Source organism: Grus americana, chromosome 8 (assembly GCF_028858705.1).
Source record: "Grus americana isolate bGruAme1 chromosome 8, bGruAme1.mat, whole genome shotgun sequence".
Lineage (NCBI taxonomy): Eukaryota > Metazoa > Chordata > Aves > Gruiformes > Gruidae > Grus > Grus americana.
Genome location: NC_072859.1, coordinates 32,345,556 through 32,365,881, shown reverse-complemented (window position 1 = coordinate 32,365,881; position 20,326 = coordinate 32,345,556). Strand labels below are relative to the sequence as shown.

Genomic DNA, 20,326 nt, shown 5'->3' with positions numbered 1-20,326 from the left:
CCCTTGGGCGCTGGCAGAACTTGGGTTCTCCCAAAATTAACTTGTGGCCTCCCAATTTTTTTAAGTGTCCTCTTTCCTTATTTCCACTCAGACTTCACTTCCAGTTATGTCTACTTTTTTTCCAAGCAATAGAAGGGATAGCAAAAGCTATCTATTCTTCCTAGATGTAATTAGTGGAGTTAAGAGTCATTTGGCCCTCTAAGCTTTAAACAACCTGGCTGTCATCTCCCCCTTCTGGCTGGCTGCTGGAATGATGCGATAAATCTAAGTTTGCTTCCCCAAAGGAATCCAGTGACTACCAGGGATGGTGCACTTAGGAAAGCTAAGATAGGTAGATGATTTCTGCACCATTTGGCAGGCAATACCGCATACACTCTACTCCCATTCTCCTTATTTTTCCAAATGGCTGATGGATTTTGTCCAGATGAGGACTATCTTCTTCAAGGAAGGATGAAAAGTTGACAGTGCATAATAATCTACGTTTATCTAAATGACTACTTGAAACATACACTAGAGATGAACCTGAGTTAAAAGGTGCTGAGATCTGAACTTTCCTCAGGCTGCAAGTATGCTTTTGGGAGCAGGTAGTTACTTATCAACAACTGAAAAAAATCTGAACTGTACCTCAACAACAGATATTTTATTGACAGATTTCAGCTCCTTAAGTTTTCAAACTCAGGATGGAAGGACAAGGCTGATATGCATCTTCAGTGTATTTTGGTGAAAAAAAGGAATCGCATAATATCAAAACAGGAGCTTCAGCACTCTGAAACAGTCTGCATGGTGCAAACTAGCGAGTTTTAGAAGACCTTTTGCCAGTTAAACACAAAATACTTCTGACTCCTAGAATGAAAGTTACCGGAGCACTAACACAGTTGTATTTACTTTTTAGAAGGCTGGCATAGGATACAGAGATTGCGGGCTCTAAATTCATAGTAGGTGCTACAGTCTTTGGCACATCTTTTTGTGCTTCATTTCCCATTGTGTATAAATGAGGATATCAATGCATGAAAAAATTAACTATCTGTGAGGTAGTCAGGGTCTCACAATTAGAACTTTTGAACAAAACTTTGAAGCAAAATTTGGCCAGTTTCTATTGTATCTTTTTTTTAGGTCACTTTATTCAAACTCTGGTTATATACGCATTTTCCCCCAGATTCATGTACTTACTTTATGCTGTCTTTCCTCTTCCATGAAAGGCATCTCCGTGATACCTTTCCTAAAAAATCTCTAGTGATGGGAAATCTACCCCTTTTATTCTCCCAGCCACTAAAACCCTAAAAGATTTTTTCTTTTACTAGATACAAAATGCTCTAAGATATAACCGTTCCTTCATGCACATCTTTGGAGTTTCAAAATTCCCTCACATACTAACAGTTTCTTTTATATTTCTAGCAAACGTCACTGTAGTATATCTTGAAGTTAATGAAGTATCTCAGTATATCAGAAGTTTATGCCAGATGCTCCAATCCCCCCCAAACTTTGTGGTATTTTAAGCTAGTGCACAGCTTCAATTAACCCCGCCTTTGTATATCCCCAGGTTTGGAGTCCTGGGCTGACAAAATAGCCTAACTCCATCCTGAGATTGACAAGTTATTAATTAGGACAGCAGGCCTGTCACAACCTCTAAGCCTCACCAGCACTTCCACTAGTTCCTTGGAGAGATGTATTGTCGCCTACTATTGGAATTAAGCTTCTCACTTCCAAAATATAATCCTCAGTCATGGCAGTAGAGTGAAAATGACTCTATTAGTATTTTTGTAGCCCATCGGCCTGCATCTCTTCCTTTTTGATTTTATGGGTGAAGTCTCAGACCATTGAAAACAATGGGAGTTTTGCCACTGACTTCACTGGGGCCAGGATTTCTCTCTACATATTCTACAGGGAATTCTGAGAGAAAAAATTTAATTGATAAAGCAGATTATCAAGTGCAGTGAAACAAAAACAGCCTTAAAATATCCTCAGGTGTCTCAATAAAGGAGATAGTGACTTGGATAACGTAGGGCATGACCTAATCTACATGATTTTGCCATATTGGCTGAGAAAGTAGCAGCTAATGCTGTAAACTCTGATAAACTAATAGTGAATCCTTGTTGTAGGAGAATGCTCAAAGCACTTGCAAAAAACCCACCAGGTAACAATGCTGTTGGACTCCAACAAAGTAAAGGGAAGCTTTTACAAAGGATAACTGAAGGGCGACATTCTTGGGACTCCCCATAAGTTGAACTCTTGCCTTGACACAAAGGCATTGGGAGAACACACAGGATTTGGACTCAGCAAGAGCTGTATGTTTTCATATTACTGTTTGCATTGTATTACTTAGTATTCGCTAATGAGGCTATTAGCATATAGTGATGCCGATCACATGCAGCACGAGCTAGCCTCTGTTGGTAGCGATTGCGGATTCTGTTTAAGAGAGTTTTCAGTTATTTTAACTTTCCACCAGTTCAGGGAGCCAGCAGAGTACATGTAGTATATATAGTGTTAGGACTAAAAGAATGAGAAAGAAAATTTTACAGGAAAACATGCATGCTAGAGTTTCGATGAGAGTATTGTATCCCATTAGAAACATTCACATTTACTATTAGGTACCCTGAAGAACAGCCACAGTGCTTTTGCAGGTCTACTAGTTTAGAGACAGCTGCTTTTGTTGGATTAGATTCACAAGAAAAGCTCTAGCCAACGCCATGTAGGTCACCATGTGGGGTTCTAACACTTGCCACACTGCAAAAACATTATTTAAGACCAAGTACTGTGGAGGAGCCAAGGGCCCTCTGTAGCATCTGGGTATGCTGGTTTCTAGTTCATTGCTCCGAGAAAAATACATGGTTTCAAGACAGAAAGTGGAAAGGGTCAATAAACAGATTTTTGTATAATGCAGAACAATGCCCAGTCTCAAATCTTAGCCTTCTATGTATTTATCAAAGCCACCAATGTAGAGCTTTATAGTCATGGTTTTCAAAACATCCATAGGCCTGTAGACATCATATAGAATTAACACAAGTACAGTACATAGAAAAAGCAACACCATGCGTATCTAATTGCACCCCAGCCTATATAATACCAATTTTCACAGTAAAGTTATAGTCAGTCATAATAATAAAAAAAATCCTACCTTTTCCTTCCTACCCTTTTCTAGTCAGCCTTTGTCAAAGCACCTCCAATTGAATACTATTTAACTGTCAGTTTTGAGCATGAAAGGACTTAGTTATCTTAGATTAAGTTTCCAGTGAGCAAGAGTCAACATTGCAGACTTATGCATGACCACCATAACACACGCTGGCTATCACACTGAGGTCTCTGGGACTGCTCCAGTATGGAGACTACACAGAAGCACTTTCCCATTCTTAAGAGAGTTCAAGTCTAGGTCATTTTGGCAATGGACATGAAGGAAAAGCAGTGCTGTTTGTGGCTGTGCTGGAAAAATAGAAATCCAGCTTCAGTCAGCCTAGATCCACAAGAAAGGCAAGACTCTCATCAAAATTTTAATTAACACTTTGCTATTCTTTACACACTCTTAGGCATGTTAGATGGTAACCCACACTAACACAATCCAGCAAAACAAGCAAACATATCACAACTCAGGATACGTACAATTCTGACTAAATCTAATAAAATACATAACTAACTGATAACTAACAGCCAAGACTATCACAGTCACAGAAAGCTGCAGAGATACTGAGAGGAGGGTTTTTCCCAAGAGAAGCACAAGAAACTTCCATCATTTTTTTTTTTTTTTTAATTTCCCACCAAAACTTTAAAAGCGTAAACAGCAATACTTCTTTCCTACCTACCCCATCTGCAGTCCTGCCTCTGCTGAAAAGGTCACACAGGGCTCTCCTTCATCACACACCACCAGAAGCAAAACCATTCTGCCACCAAGACGAGCCCCTCAGAAACACCTGGGTGCATCCATGGCCTTAAAAAGGTGCACCTGGGTATCATGAGGTTCACCCAGCCCTGCCTTCACCTGCAGGATCTTTAGTCCTAATAATGCTGTATACAAAAGATTGAGCTCAAAACGAGCTTTCAGGTTGAGAAACTAATCAAATGCAGAGACTCAGGTTGTCTCCATAAGCATGAAATGGCAAAATGCTTTTTTTTTTAACAGAGTCATTTTCCAGGATGGATTTATATCCTGCAGTGTTCACAAGGCCTGTGTTTTCACAGCATCTGAGGCAAACAAAATGCTCTTGATGAAATACCAGCTCTTTCTGTGTGCAGAATATGGCATTAAATTTATAGAGTAAAGGAAGAAATGGTTTACTTGCCTTGAGGGGAATTGAGAAGTGACAGTAGGCACTTAACAGCAAGTTCCAATTACAGCATTTAAATATAATTGCATACTCTGTTAATCTGTGTCAGGGTGGCATCATTTTAATATGATTGTCACAGATTTTAATATTGTGAGTGATGTGAGTGAAGCTAAGCCTACTGAAAAAGTTCAGTTCCAGGTCTTAATATACACTCTAATTCTGTCCGTCAATTATGCTACAGCAGAGTTCAAATAAAGGTCTGGGGATCTAGAGGATGTAGCTACCTTTATTAAAGTACTTCTATTGTAAATACATGTATGGGTCAGGAGACAGTTATCATTTGGTTTTGTTATTTTTTATGAGCCTACTACTATTAGAATAGACTCTTGTGTATAATGATTTAGATGTGTCATGGAATCTTATTTCAAATGGAAACCGTAAAGTGAAATAACAAAAATTACAGTTTGACCTCTGCAAAAATGTTCATTTATGCACTCCCATTTGTGCATTATATAGAGTATTACAGGAGACAATTGTAATCCAAGTATCCAAAAGCACTTTGTATATGCTTTATAAACTCCAAACTCCTAATTATATAGTGGAAACTTTGGTATACAAAGAATGGAGATTCATGTTTAGTAGTTAAACTTCAAAATTTAACATAGGCATTACTCTTATGGTAATGGTAAAAATGTGTGGCAGAATGTTTCTTTTGGTGTAAAGAGCACTTAAAGGTGCTCCTGCCTCCTTGCTCCACCACATCTAGGCCCACATTGGGATTTACTGCCTCCTCAGTTGTGCTAATGAAACTGATTGTATGGCTGCACTTCAAACTTGATCAGAACTTATCTGAGTTTAAAAATACCCCTTTTGGAGGATTTTTAAGTCCAAGTCAGCTCATTGATCTGGTTTAGAAAGCAGGCCACACAGTTGCATCAACACCAATATTACAGTAATGCACTGCAGCTCAGGGACTGGAATGAATGACTGCAGTAGAGAAGGGAGAGAGATTGTATCACAGAACTGTATAAAGAGCTTCCCAAATTACTGTCTCTTGCTAGAGAGTATTTGAAATGTTTTTATACAGGCACAAACTTCTGATTATACACTTCATGAAATGCTGTCAATGTTTTGTGGGCAGTGTATTTAAACAGAATTTACTACAGGCACCTCCTTGGAAGAAGCCATTAGTTTTATTGTAGTGATGATCATGATCAGCCAACAGAATAAAACAGGAAGAAAGCCCCAAACAACAGAAAGCAGAGGGTGGAATTACAAGACAGTAATTATGGAAACTTTCTTACTTCTGTGCAAATTGTCACTAGATCTTTAGACAAGTTTACATCTCATATTAAAACATCACTGCCACCAACAAAACTATCCCCCAGCAACATGCTGGCATTTGGGTTGCTGTAATCGTGCAGGAAGAATGCCACTTACTGAATCACTGGATTTTCCTTGGCGGTTCCCCATCCAACACTACAGGGCTTGGCTGTGTTTAACTCTCAAGATCAGGCAGGATCTCAGCCAAAGTTGCATGGCCACATATTTTCTTAACCCTCCGACCAGCTGCCATGTTAAAAAGACAAGTCACAAATGTCTAGCTACATAATTCTTTAAATTTAAGATGCTCTCTTCTAGCATTTAATTGTCCCATTTAGTCTCTGAAAATTTTTTTTCTGGCCAGTTACCTATATTTAGCAGTCACCCTGTTTTCTCTGTAGTGATTTATCGGAGCAGAATAATTTCAAAGTAGATTTTCTTTCATGGAAAGAACCACAGAATTTCAAAATAGGGAGTTTCTTCTAAAATGACCCTTGCTGAAGCAATGCCTATCCTGGGGGATCATGCGAAAAGACAAAAAAGAGATGTGCATTTGAGAAATCAGTGAAGCAAGCAAATGACTGTCCTACGAGCTCTTGGACAACACTGCACAGAGCTACCATATGCTTCCTAGTGCTCCCCTAACTGCCAGCTGTCTCCACCTTGCTCCTTCCAAATGGCAGAGTGGGCAGCCGAATTGCCAAAATTGATGTTTTGACCTGCAGTTATAAGCAGAGAAGTGGCTTGAGGTCAGTTTGATGAGAACATAAGCTACATATAAGTAGAGCAAGGACAAAAGAGGGTCACATCGTTCCACTGCTGTCATGCAAGGGTAACCCAGGAAAAAATAACAGTATAGGGGCATTTCTGCTAAACTAGTGTGACATCAAAAACAAGCCCAGATTCTGAGCAGTATTTTATAGTCATTTTTCCTTTCCTTTGCAGAAGAAGCAAGTGTTAAACCAAGTGTCGGGCAACAGAAAATCAGATCCGCTGCCCTTTGAATTCATGTCATGATCTGAATACAGATAAGGCTAAACCAAATGAATTGTCGACAAACGTGAAGGCTGGGCAATCTGTATTACAATCACCATATCATAATGTCCTTTCTCAGAATGACCCAATTAGCTTTCCTCCATCTCTTCTTGCCTTCCTTTCACCATTTCTGGCCATGTCAATGGAGAACCACCATGATAATAAGTCTTATTAGTTTGGGCTCCATGCCACACTGTGCCTCATCTCTAATTGTTGGTACTTCTCAGTAGTGAGATGTGCCGCAGTGAATGGCACCCATCATACAGAAATGGCATGTCCTCACTACCTGCTGGACTTGGAACTTGTACTAACACAGGCCTACTGACACATGAGGAATGAGTGTGCTTGTGTGTGTGCTTGGTGAGGATGTTAGATGAAAGCCCTTACACTAAGAGGAGAAAATCCACCATTCTGCTAAATTACAGTGATTGCTCCCTGATCCTGTCACGTTGCTAAGGGTAGTATAGAAACCCCTGAGAAACCTAATGTAAGATACATTATCTTACATTATACATTATGGAGTGCACCCTCAGCAGGTTTGCCGACAACACCAAGCTGTGTGGTGTGGTCAACAGGCTGGAGGGAAGGGATGCCATCCAGAGGGACCTTGACAGGCTGGAGAGGTGGGCCCATGCGAACCGCATGAAGTTCAACAAGGCCAAGTGCAAGGTCCTGCACGTGGGTCGGCGCGATCCCAAGCACGACTATAGGCTGGGCGAGGAATGGATTGAAAGCAGCCCGGAGGAGAAGGACTTGGGGGTATTGATTGATGAGAAGCTCAACACGAGCCGGCAGTGTGCGCTTGCAGCCCAGAAAGCCAACCCTGTCCTGGGCTCCATCAAAAGAGGCGTGACCAGCAGGTCGAGGGAGGTGATCCTGCCCCTCTACTCCGCTCTTGTGAGACCCCACCTGGAGTACTGCATCCAGCACTGGGGGCCACAGTACAGGAGAGACATGGAGCTGTTGGAGTGAGTCCAGAGGAGGGACACGAAGCTCATCAGAGGGATGGAGCACCTCTCCTATGAGGACAGGCTGAGAGAGTTGGGATTGTTCAGCCTGGAGAAAAGGCGGCTCCGGGAGACCTAACTGCGGCTTACCAGTACCTGAAGGAGCTACAGGAAAGATGGAGAGGGACTGTTTATGAGGGAGTGTAGTGACAGGACAAGGGGTAATGGGTTTAAGCTGAAGGAGGGTCGATTTAGATTAGATGTTAGAAAGAAATTCTTTACTGTTAGAGTAGTGAGGCACTGGAACAGGTTGCCCAGAAAGGTTGTGGAGGCCCCATCCCTGGAAGTGTTTAAGACCAGGTTGGATGAGGCTTTGGGCAACGTGGTCTATTGGAGGGTGTCCCTGCCCACAGCAGGGGGGTTGGAACTAGATGATCCCTTCCAACCCAAACCATTCTATGATTCTATGATTCTATGATTCTATACCATTGTTTTAATGATTTTTTTTTTCCACTGCATTGTTATGGTGGTGTATCTGGTGATTTTTTACTATACCAGCTGGAATCCTAAAGCTTCCTTCTTATGAAACATTAAATTGGATAGGTTATGACTGCCTGATTTCAGTTACTCTCTAAGGTATGCGTCTCATGGGAGATTTTACAAATGAAAGCTTTTAATAATGAAACACATAATAGGCAGGTGTGAGGCAGAATGTAGGAATACATCCTTATCTCAGTTATAAAGTGAAAGCTTGGGAGAAATGCTAATAAACTGTTTTAGTGTGGCCCAAATATATTGCATGCTGTTTAGATGTGAACTTAGAGATCATAAAACCTCAAAAACTCTTATGAATTTCGGCCAATGGCAACCTGGAGACACTGGACATGCCAAAGGGCAAAAGACTGCAACTACTTTGGCAGTCTTCATCACCCCAGTGTCTTCCTGAGGATGTCGTGACCACCAGAACAAAGAGCGTCAGGATTCACATTCTACAGCCAGGCCACCTACCAACTGGGCAAAACCAGACAGCAAAGTGCAAAAAAAAAAGTTTACCTTACTTTTAACTACTCTTCATACAGAAGCAAGACCCACAGAACCAGGCTCCTGAGAGGACAGGTTTTAGGTGGGGCATACTATGTCTCTGCATCATGTCCTTTAATACTTTTTGAATTTCAAACATGTCTTAAGGACAGCTAAGCTTCTCCAGGTTGGGTAAAAAGCAGTATTTGTTTAGAAGATAAAGACCCACTGTGTGAACCTATACATACTCTAAGGAAGCATTATCTCACAAGCTGACAGATGTCAGAGAATCTTCAGAGAACTGCTCTTTCCTAGCATCCCAAAAGCTTCAGTTCAAGCTTGTATCACCAAAGACAGTTACCCTAAGACGCAATTTCATAGAGAAGTCCAGTCTTCATTGGATCTAATTCCCATAGAATGGGTTGTTTCAACTCTCTGGTCTTGAGGCTACCCAAAGGCAGTTCTAGCTGGATGCCATAAATTTCAAGGGGCTGTTCAGCACTCACAGATCATGATGGCATCAGATGAATGTTTCACCCCTGGAAGACAACCAGGAGTGAAGTGTAAGGCTGGATCGCTGAACTGACTCTTCACCAAATAGGAATTTTCTCCACCCTAGAGTTCCAAGTGGAACTGACTTTATGCTTGGTGCATGTGCTCTTCTATCCTCAAGAATGCTCTGCACTTCCAAGAGCTCCTTGGTACAGAATGGTATGAATCAAGCTGAAGTAACTAAATAAGTCGATATGCCCTGTGTATGTACTGAACACAGACACATGCATGCTCATTATTTAAAACACCCCCCTTTTCCCATCCATATGCTGTTGCTTATTCCTAATGATGCTTCCACTTTACCAGGGTCTCCTGAACAGGAGATGCACAACAGCTGGTGAAACAGTACAAAGTCAGGGGAGAGCAGCTATTAGAGGAGTTAACTGGTGAAGCCTGGACACCACTAGGAGACATTTTCCATGTCACTGTGCATTCAGCATGGAATCTGTGTCATCACATGGTGCGGCAGTCTTGGCAAATATGTTCCAAAGCTGAGTCTGCTGGCACTTTGCAGCTACCATCATCCCTCCTGTTGTTGCTCTTTGGCTGCCTTACTGCAAATGGCATTATTCTCTTGTCACCTCTGCTGCCACACAGACATACAGAGCTAAGGCCAGTTCTAGCTTACCTACATAGTCTGTCACTAGGCTGAATGCTATTATTCTGGGCTCCCTTTTAGATGGTATTAGTCCATAATAGGCGTCCTGTAAAAACAGGGATATAATTATTTTCTGCTTTTATAGAGGGAATAAGGAAGGAATTCCTGATTCTCTTTGGACATATCTATGTTCAAGTCGGCTCAGTTCAGATGTTATTTTTTCAGTGAAGATCATTCATCAGATAAAGAATCCTTGAAGTTCAGGCATTAAACATGAATTCTTTAAAGGGACAGCAGACCTTATGGGGAACTGTAGTTTCTCTTGTGTGTAAATCAGCACAGGAGCAGGTAATAAACTATGCTGCTGTTAAGATAATTTTGTACCTTTCAGAGGCAGTTTCTTCTACATAAAACTGTATTCACTGTGGGTATGCAGTTATACAAATGGAAAGGCATGAGGACACAGGAGCTCCTGGCTCGTGTGTGAGATGTTGGGAGCATATCATGCTCCCTACTGTACTAGACAAACTTGTTTTTCTACTGTGCTAGTCCTTTTTTTTTCATCCCTTTCATGCATCTAATTAAACTGTTCATTATTTTATGAATTTTGAGAAATCCCTCAAGGCAGTTACTCTGATGCAAACTTTGTACAGAAAGTAGGATATTACTTATAATTTCATTCTGCTGCTCTCATTTACCATGGAGAGGGCACACTTGTTGTTCGCTGCCCGCCCCTGGATTGCAGGCAGCAAATGTTGAAGGGATTTGCTCTATATCCACCCTATGCAAGTCCTTCTCAGTGTGACTAATTTCCTGTGCTAACATGTACTTAAACACACCTTGAAGATTTTTGCTAGTTTGTTTTTTTTTTTTTTCCCCCCTATATCTGCATGCAGCCAAAGCTTTGGGCAAGTTTCAAGGAGAATGGATTCCCACTTTAGAAAGGGCTGGCTTGAATGTTCTGGGGGCTTACAGTAACGGGCCACTTCATACAGCCAGCATATTGACATGGGTCTATAAGCCTTTTGGAAAAATGAGCTTAAGGGTTGGGTTCATTATACGCATGCCACATTATTGTGCTAGGACACAAAAATTATAAGACTAACAATGCCACACTGAGATATCTTCAGAGGAGATGAACTGCTGGGTAGATAATTTTTTTCTTCCTTCTGCCAACTCCTGTGTAAAAGGGAAATGATAATATCTGTACAACCTTTACTTCTCTTAGGAAATTCCCTGTCTCTGAAAGGTTTCATAAAATCTTTCATTAACCTGCTATTATGTATCCAATACATGCCTTTATTTACAAAAATCCCAAAACAAACAAACAAACAAAAAAACCCACCTCCATCTTTTGATGTAGAAGATGAAATAGTATTCTTTAAATGTTCTTATTATTTAAGCAATTATAGTTTCAGGGTCCAGCTTTCTCTCTTCTGCCTTTCTCTACAATTGACAAAACCTTCAGGTTCATTTTTGCTTTGACATATTTTTACACCTCTGCATTTTACCTCCTGCTCCTAGCTCCTCTATTGCAAGAGGGAACCTGTGGCATTTAGGGATAATGAAATTTTTTGGAAACCTTTCCCACAGCAGAGGGGCCAATGGGACAAAGTCCATTTGTTCTACTTGTCCCACATAAACCAGATGATACATAAAATATATAGACATACATAAGCCTCACTGGACATTCATATAGACAAAAACTATGCTGGTGTTGGCTAACAAACTCCCCTCAAGCATTTTCTTCTCCAGCAATCAGCAGACTTCCCTGATACCAATATCAAGTAATTTTCATCTAGCGTGTTTGGACTAACCTAATCAACTTAATATGACTATATGTTTTAAATGGTACAGGAGGACAACTAGAACAGTGCAGTACGACTTGGAGCAATTTTTACTCTAAACTTTACCAGACATTGTCTGCTTTAGTTTATCTTTATGGCTGGTTCCTTAGCTTCTGGCAAGGCAAGTATTTAAAAAATGAACATATGTTGCATAAAATGACAATGCATGTAAATTAATTATTTTACTCTGACATACATTCCTAGCATAGCCCTCTTTCTGCAGAGCAATCTCTATCGCTAAGAATTCTGATCATGTTCTGTGAAGTCTATGTGACCACATCTGTTAAAATGCTGTTGCATTTCACAAATCAGTCATTACCTGTAAATGCAGGTAAGCAAACTATATGAAGTAAAGATGAACTTTCAGATAACTGATCTAATGAGGACAGGGAATATTGTAGTTATTAGTGCTTTGGGATTCATAAGCTCTTTCTGTGGATGACACTGTTTTATTGGATGTCTGATTCCTGGATTCAAGGTACTTACATGCAATGCAGGTGCTATTTACTCATCTGCCTTGCAGATGAGTTGTAATTTTTTTTTTTTTAAGTAATGGCAAGGAAATACAAAGCATTGTGGTTAATAGCTTTAAAGAGTGCTAATAATAATCATACTTCTTGCTTACTGCTCCCCAAATAACCTTCCTGACTAGATTTTTGTTCTTAAAAACTAAAACTGAATGAGAAAAAACAGAATCAGAACTGCCTGAAATGTCAAATCTTAGGAGCACAGCTTGGAGAGCAGACAGATGGACTTAGCAAAAAGCAACTGCATATAAAAGTGCTATAATCCGTTGGAGCAGCATGTTAGTCGAGAACAATCAGATTCAAAATTGTTCCTCTGAAATTTTCTCACTGGCAACCAAACATTGTGACTTTTGTCATCGTGCTACGAGGATGAATCAGATGGGTGACAAGAGCCAGGGACTGGAGAGAAAGCAGCAGATGTGAAGACAGAAAAGTGAAGCCAGCACAAAATGCCGCTATCGCTTACGAGGGGAGGTAGTGATTATAGCATTAATCAACATTCCATAATCAATGGCAAAAACTCCGAGGAGTGCCAATATCTATTCATCTTTATTTATGCATATGCCAATCCTTCTTTATAATGTTGTCCCTGGGAGTATTTTCTAGGTTATAAAGATTGTTGCCATGAAAAGAGATAATTGTAGTTCATGACCTGGAGGCCAAGATAGTGCATAATAACGCTATTGTGCTCTGGGATGTACAGAGAGCTCTATAATGAGGGTGGAATGTAACCAAATACGGCATTCCAGCGTAAAGTCAACAATGCATTTTAAACAGAAAATTCTAGCTGTGCTATTAGAAATATGCTTTTGCCAGGATGTAATTACACAGAAAACCAAATTATATCACAAAAGCGATAGCATTCCTGACATCAACAGCCAAAAAAGTACTTTACCGCAGGAGCTTACCAGACCTGTGAACAATGGAAAGTTGTGTTGGAGGGCTGTTAGCCTGGGACTGAATCCTACCTTTGAGTACATAATGCTTAACTCTTTCCTTGCCTTTTGAGCAATGTTTTCTGTCTTGCTCGTCCTATAATTACATCCAATAACTGCCATATTTGAGACTGACAACTATTTCCCTGTATGGTACTAAAATGTCCTAGTTATAAGCCTTAAAATTATCTAAGACAGAGTCTGGCTTTGCAACCTTTGAGCCTGCTGTTTCGAGAAGGCTTTGGCTCAGCACATCGGATAAGGAGGCCTGTGGGATGCTTTGCTGGTTTTGGCAAGAACCATACTAAAAACCTAAACCAATCCTGACTTCTCCTCTTTACTGGCTGGATTTAATTTTCTATTTTCAGCTACTTTTAGAAGAATACCAGAATGCCTTCTTTATGCTCAGACATACAGATAATAAGTTGCATCACACTAAGTTGGAGGCTAACATGCTTTTTTTGAAAGACTGGAGTGTTAAAAGTTTATGGGAAGTTTGACTTAAAACTATAGTCTACACCATGCTCCCCAGGGGAAAAGAGAAGGTTCCTTTAAAGCTTGGAAATGATGCTCCATTTGCATTTCATGGTATCTGAATATACTGGATTAAGTTGCTTTATGTGATGTTATGTGAGTGAACGTAACCAAGTATAACCATATGGTCCATAAAGTAACTTGTGAAATAGACTTGCCTTACCCTGGGAATAGATGTTGCTCATTTACAATCCCCAAAATATTCTATGTCTGATTTGCTTGCAAGTAGTACAAGGGAGCTGGGCTGTATTTTGAGGCCAGAGCAGCAGCCAGCCAGAGTCTTGACACCAGTTTGGCTATAAAATGTACTTGTAGGTCAAAGATACAGAACAATCTGTATCATGCTGACTGCTGTCTTTAGTGTTTCCCAGTGCGGATCTGTTCAATATATAAGAACGCTGAATTAGTCTTCCTGGTTATGTTAAACTGAATGTTTTAAAGACTATCATATTATTCTGGTTAGTTCTCCAAGGAAAAGAATAATCGCGGAATCCATTTCTCTTGCACATCTACCCCAAGGATAAAATCATCTGTTTGAAGTGATCTCAATTCACTTCTCTGTAGCCTTAGTCCCTGTCTGCTATCTTTGACAGCTAATTCTTTCCCATTCTTTTGGAGTGTAGTTTAATCACGTAAAATAAACTAACACTTCTCAAATATATTAAATGCCCACTATTTCTGGTTTGTCTCTTATAATAGTGATTTGTAAATCCTAGAAGCTTTCCTGATAAAGCTTGAAAGACTCTATTAGCATTTCCATGTTTGTCATTTTCTGCAGCAGTTGGATGTTATAAAGTCACTAGGTATTACTAAGAGGAACCATAATTACAAAGTTAAGACTCAGATCATAGTAACTTCAATATCCTGGATTAATCTGAATTTGGAGCCTGGGACTAGGCTATGACAAAAAGATACAGAAGTTTGAAATGGGGTCTTCCCTAGGGTAAAGAAGGTTTGGATCTAGAATTTTCGTTTGAACCTTTTTCTAATATCTAATTTTTTTTCCTTCAAAGAATGGCCGGGCATAGCTGAATACTAACAACATGCTCCTATGAGAAGAGAATTGGAGCACATTGAGCAGTTGATAGCTGCCTCTCTTTTCTTTGTTCTTCATTGTCAATAACACCCATGAAATTAATATTTTAAAATAAATAAAAGGACAGAAAAGAAAGAATAAATAATTTAATCAGTGGATTAATCTAATAATCTTATGGTAACACTGGCAATAACCATTGTTGTTTTAAAGCATGATGAACAGTGCTTTTCGATTAAAGCTGCATGGAAAAATTGCACGCTCTGGTTCTTAAATATCTCAATGAAAATAGTTTTACCATCAGATACATCCTTTCCCAGTTTCCTTTGAATTAAGTTATACTAGCTAGAAACCAATGTAAATCAAAGTAAATCAAAGGGAGATATTTCTGATGAATGTCCAGAGGCAGTTCTATATATTACATGTTGTTATCCTATAATTAAAAAGTGTAGTCTAAATTCAAATAGTGCATCAACTACCTGTTGACTTTATTAGATCAGTACTTCTTTATTACCTATTAGATTTTTGGGAGGCATCCATAAAGATCTAAATCCCTGCTAAGAGTATAAATCTGGAGGTGATGAACTCCATTTCATTATGGAGATTTATGCCTTTAACAAAAAAAAGAGAATATTTGATATTAATAATAAAGATCTTTGCAAATTTCCTAGTGAGTTACTTGACTATATCATCTTGTGCAAGTTACTCTATTCATAACCAGTTTCATGTGCTTTTTAAAGACCAAACATCCATCTTTTCTATTGTGTTCAGTATGAGTGATTTTGAAAGCCATATAACATATCTGTCTGTGGATGTGTGCTCACATGTAAATGTGCATGTATGTCTAGGAAAGTTTCTCTCTACTTTGCACTCAGTGAAGTATCACACCAATCCACATCCAATTCTGTTTTCTCTTTTTTTTTTTCGAATCAGAGAATGTTCCCACGTATGTCAGTGGTAGAAGTATCAAGCCCTGCTCATGAATGTTGGATGGAAAGAGACACAGATATTGGCTTCCCCACTGCTCAAGGAACTAATTTTTGAGACTTATGTTACCTCCAGAAGCAGCTGAGTGCCTGAACCATTTAGACTTAAATTATAGTGATGGGGACCAAATATAATTATCTTACTTGATATTGAGTTCTTATCCACATCTGGCACTAACATGCAGTGATGAAATAAGCAGGAAAAAGAGGAATTAGAGGTAAAGAAATGTAGGAATGGCTATTCATTCCTAGAGCTATGCATCAAAGCACTGAGTACTATACCCTGTTCACAGTATTATCCACTGTCCCTCAGTTTCTTCCTAAAATGTAATTTGAGCAGGTGGCCAGAAAACAAAGCAACCAAACTCAGCAATTTAAAAACCCCTTTGATCTTGTTATTTCATATCTAAATGTCCAATAGTAAGACCCTAAATGTGGAAAAAAATGGAAATAAAGTTTTTTTGACCTTTGTCCTTTTGACATCAGGTAGATCTTTTTTCCCCACTGTGATGGATAAGCATAGCTAAAACGTAGCGAAGACATGCCAAGCATGTCCAAGTTCTTTATTTTCAAGCTCACTGTTTCCCTCCTATAGAGGCAGAAACCTCTGCATATAACATTATTAAGCTGCAACTAACAAAAATGGTGCTTCCTTCCTGTCACACTTTACAGCAAACTGAGGGTATGCAAATCATGAGACACTAGATTTATTTTCCCTTATTTCATTAAATATGTCTCTGAGAGGGAAACAGGCACAGCTAGGATTATTCCCATAGAACATTTTCATAAATTGCACGTGTTCTGCACAGACTTTTAGGCACAGACTAAACATTCACCACTCCTTCCTTAGATTTTTTCCTCAGGTCTTTCATTTTATTTTTCTCTCTCCTCTGGCTTGTAAAAAGTTGAGCCATTTCCTCCATAAAATAATCATCTTCCTAAAATAAGAAAATAGAAGCTTCTGACAACTGTATATCATTATGGTATTCAAGCTACATAAAATAATCCCAACATCTGTTTCTCTGTCAATTTTCCAAACCCTAACCTACTAATAATATGCTAGACGGATGGTAAAACCAACTATCACGCTATCTGGATCCTTCTGATTAAATAAATGCAATAGGATGTGTGGCAGGTTTTGTGACAACATGAAATGAGGGGAAAAAAATAGATGCAAAAAGAATCACAACAAAAAAGGAGCATATGCCATCAATAAGCAAACATTAAAAGTAAACTCCAGAAAAATAATTTTAAGACCAGTAGTTTATCAGATCAGATTTCAGACATTCTGTTTTTACAATTACAGCACTTACAAGATGGTTTCTTGCTGGTTTTGAAATCATGGCTGACTAATGAGGTAACAGCTTGGTATAATTTTCTTTTTTTGAGTATGTCTAATGCTTGGAAAGATGTTCTCTTGATTCACCTTGACATTTCACCCTAGATACTTGCATCCTGGGACTGCTTTTTATCAGTGGGCAATCATTTTAGTGTTAGGAAGTCTGTAGTGAAGGCCGTTGTCATCTAGTCATGCAAGAACATTAAGAATGTTCTATTGTATGTGACTATGACTTTGGTTAATGTTTAGGAATCAATAGTCGGATTTGATAACATAATTTTCCGTAACTATGTTGGGGCCATAGATGAGACAATAGGGAAAAAGAAGCTGTCATGACATCCATTTTATACCAGATTTGAAAAGGTCTTTCTTCTGCTTGGTACATGTAATGTGACTAACAACTGTAAGTACCTAAGCATGGCAAACTGAATCAAACTGGAAACCCTGCTGCTTTAATGTCCTATCTCTATAGTAGTGAGCAGCTGAAAGAAGCGTGTAAGAACAGAAGAAGTGGACAGGTAGACAGTGATACTTTCTCCCAGGTTCTGACAAACTGCACTGTATGAATTTCCAAAGTCAGAGATGATGTTCACATCTTTGTGTTGAACAGCCCTTGCTGGACTTTGCTTCTCTCAATTTGAATAATCAGGTTTTGAGTTGCCTTTTCCTTGTGGTCTCCACAGCTGTTTGGATGCTGCAACTTGAAAGAATTCATGATATTATCTCCTCATTTTTTTGGTGCTATTTAATGTGAAAAGTGAAATTCAGCTGCCTCATTCCTCTTCATCGACTCTGCATCTAACTTCCAACTAATTTTAAATTGCACATTTTCCTATAACCCTAATACCTCCCTTTGTCTGTAACTGGCTTTATGAATGAAGGTGCAGTGATTAAATTACAGTGATGACATGCCTGCATTGACTTCTTTGCTATGCATTGTGGTATATGACAGGGATTGTTATCTAGAGCCTCTCAGGATATTAGTTGTCTGAAATAATCTTGCAAAAAAAGTTCAATTTTTAATGATAGAATTCTAAGTATCAAAATGTAGCTGAGAATAGAAAAAAATGGAATGAAGTAGCAAACTTTTATGATAGAACACCTTCTAATTACAATAACGCACTCCAGGGCTCAAATTATCAAATGATAATTTACACCTAGGTGATTTGACAGCACTCGGCCTTTGGCCTTCTGCCTAACAACACAATAGGCGTAAATCATTACCAAGTGATTCACACCCTGTCATGTCTTATTGCTTAATTAATTTGTCTAAAACGCTTTCTATGAGAACTTAGAGCAAATGCCTTTGTTGTACATCTTTTAGTATGGGGGTCAGTACCTGCCCTCTCTGTCATTCTCAGCTCTAATTTCAGCCTCCTGTGTTTTAAAAGTGTCCAGCAAATTTTTGCTTTTACCATTCAGTCATTTAAATTTATGCTTGCATTTTAGGCTCTTTTCTTTTAGGTAAGTTCATCTGGTGTTCTATGGCTGCTGTATCTGTGGACCCATGGATGGAGGTTAAACTCATGTTCAGCTTAAGACTGCAGAGAGCCTAGAACAATTGATCTTATGGATCACTGGAAAATTGCACTCAAGCAGCAAAAACAATGTTATTTTTGTTAACTAGCAACTGTATGTTTACACAAGCAGGAATATCAACCTTATATATAATCTTAGAACAAGTAAAGCGATATTGCTGAGGTAGACATTAAATATTTTGAATGTAAATAATGTCTAGCGTACCCTTGCAATGATCCAATCCTAAGCCCCAGCAGTGTTCTGAAGAATAATAAATCTGATGATACAAAAAAGGAATTAAACAAATTCATAGAGAATATAACTACTGATAGTAGACAGGATGACCCAGCTGCAGCCTCAAGATCTTAAACTACTGATTGCTAAAAACCAGAATGATTATACAAAGGGAAGGTCACTGTAGTGCTGCTTTTATATTCTACTCTTAGAATTTACTTCTTACTCCTTTAGTAGGGAGGATGCTAGGTTAAATGGATCAAACATGCAGAAAGGCTTATCTTGACATTGATAGCCAGAATTTCCCAAGGACTGTTTTCTGCTAGAGAAGACAAAGAAATTACAAGAAATATTCCACAAGCCTTTGCAAAGGCAATATTCTTGCTAGATGTTTAGTCAGGACGCACAAGCCCTACCCAATCCCCCCAAAATGCTTCCTTTACCAAAATAATTTTTTCTCATCATACAGGCTACCTCTCCTGGGAATGAGTGAACATCCAGAATAGTCACTGTTGGAAGATGCCCAGGATCTGGAATGACGAGCATGGTACAAAACTGAAGGTAGGAGCCATGAACACGTGACAACCAAGGCAAGGGAAAAGCTGGAGATCTGAATCACTTCTTTGAGTAAGCAATGCTCTCCTAAGGAAAAGCACCTCTGTCATAATTTTTCTTCTAAATTCCCCTTGTTATAAATGTTATTTTTTTTATAAAATCATCATTCTTGTAAATTAAAAACAACAACAAAAGAATCATTTTTAGTGAGTGAAATGGCTCTGACTCAAAAGCTGAAGTCCTTTAGCTGTTCTTGCAACAACAGGCACAGTGGGAGGGCCAGCAAGACACCAGTGTGCCTCCAGCACGTCTAGGATAAATAATGATGAGCTCACCTCATGCCTATTCAAATACTTGGTCTTTCTTGCTTTGACTGTCATCTAGAACTAAGCTAATATTTAAAGATAACTTGCATGTTTGATTTTTCTTTACTGATTGTAATTTTTCCATGATGACATCATGATTTCTCTCAGACTTCGTCTCCTGGCTGAATAGTTACTGAGCTGGTGTCCTGGTTTGGGCTGGGACAGCGTTAATTTTCTTCCTAGTAGCTGGTATACTGCTGTCTTTTGGATTTAGGATGAAAATAATGTTGATGATACACTAATGTTTTAGTTGTTGCTAAGCAGTGTTTACAATTAAGTCAAGGACTTTTCAGCTTCCCAGGCCCTGCCAGCGAGGAGGCATGAGCCTTCTGCAGGGGGTGCACAAGAAGCTGGGAGGGGACACAGCCAGGACAGCTGACCCAAACTGGCCAAAGGGATATTCCATACCATATGACATCATGTTGTGTATATAAACTGAGGGGTGTTGGCCAGGGAGGGCTGTGGCTTGGGGACTAGCGGGGCATCGGTCAGCGAGTGATGAGCAATTGTGCTATGCATCACTTGTTTTGTATATTATTATTAATTATTAATTATTATTATTTTTCCTTTTCTGTCCTCTTAAACTGTTTTTATCTCAACCCACAAGTTTTACTTTTTTTTGATTCTCTTCCCCATCCCACTGTGGGGGGTGAGTGAGCGAACAGCTGTGTGGTTGTTTTAGCTGCCTGTCGGGTTGAACCACAACAACTGGAAAGTGTCCT

The 20,326-nt window shown here is 39.3% G+C and overlaps 1 long non-coding RNA gene across 1 annotated transcript in view; it reads left to right on the top strand.

Annotated features, from left to right (window-relative positions):
* Positions 1 to 19,245, top strand: part of LOC129209143 (uncharacterized) — a 55,316-nt gene extending 36,071 nt beyond the window's left edge. Inside the window, exon 3 of the long non-coding RNA XR_008577998.1 lies at positions 19,154 to 19,245. This is a non-coding gene — a long non-coding RNA (uncharacterized LOC129209143). The remainder of the gene's footprint in view (positions 1 to 19,153) is intronic.
* The last annotated feature ends 1,081 nt before the right edge of the window (positions 19,246 to 20,326 follow it).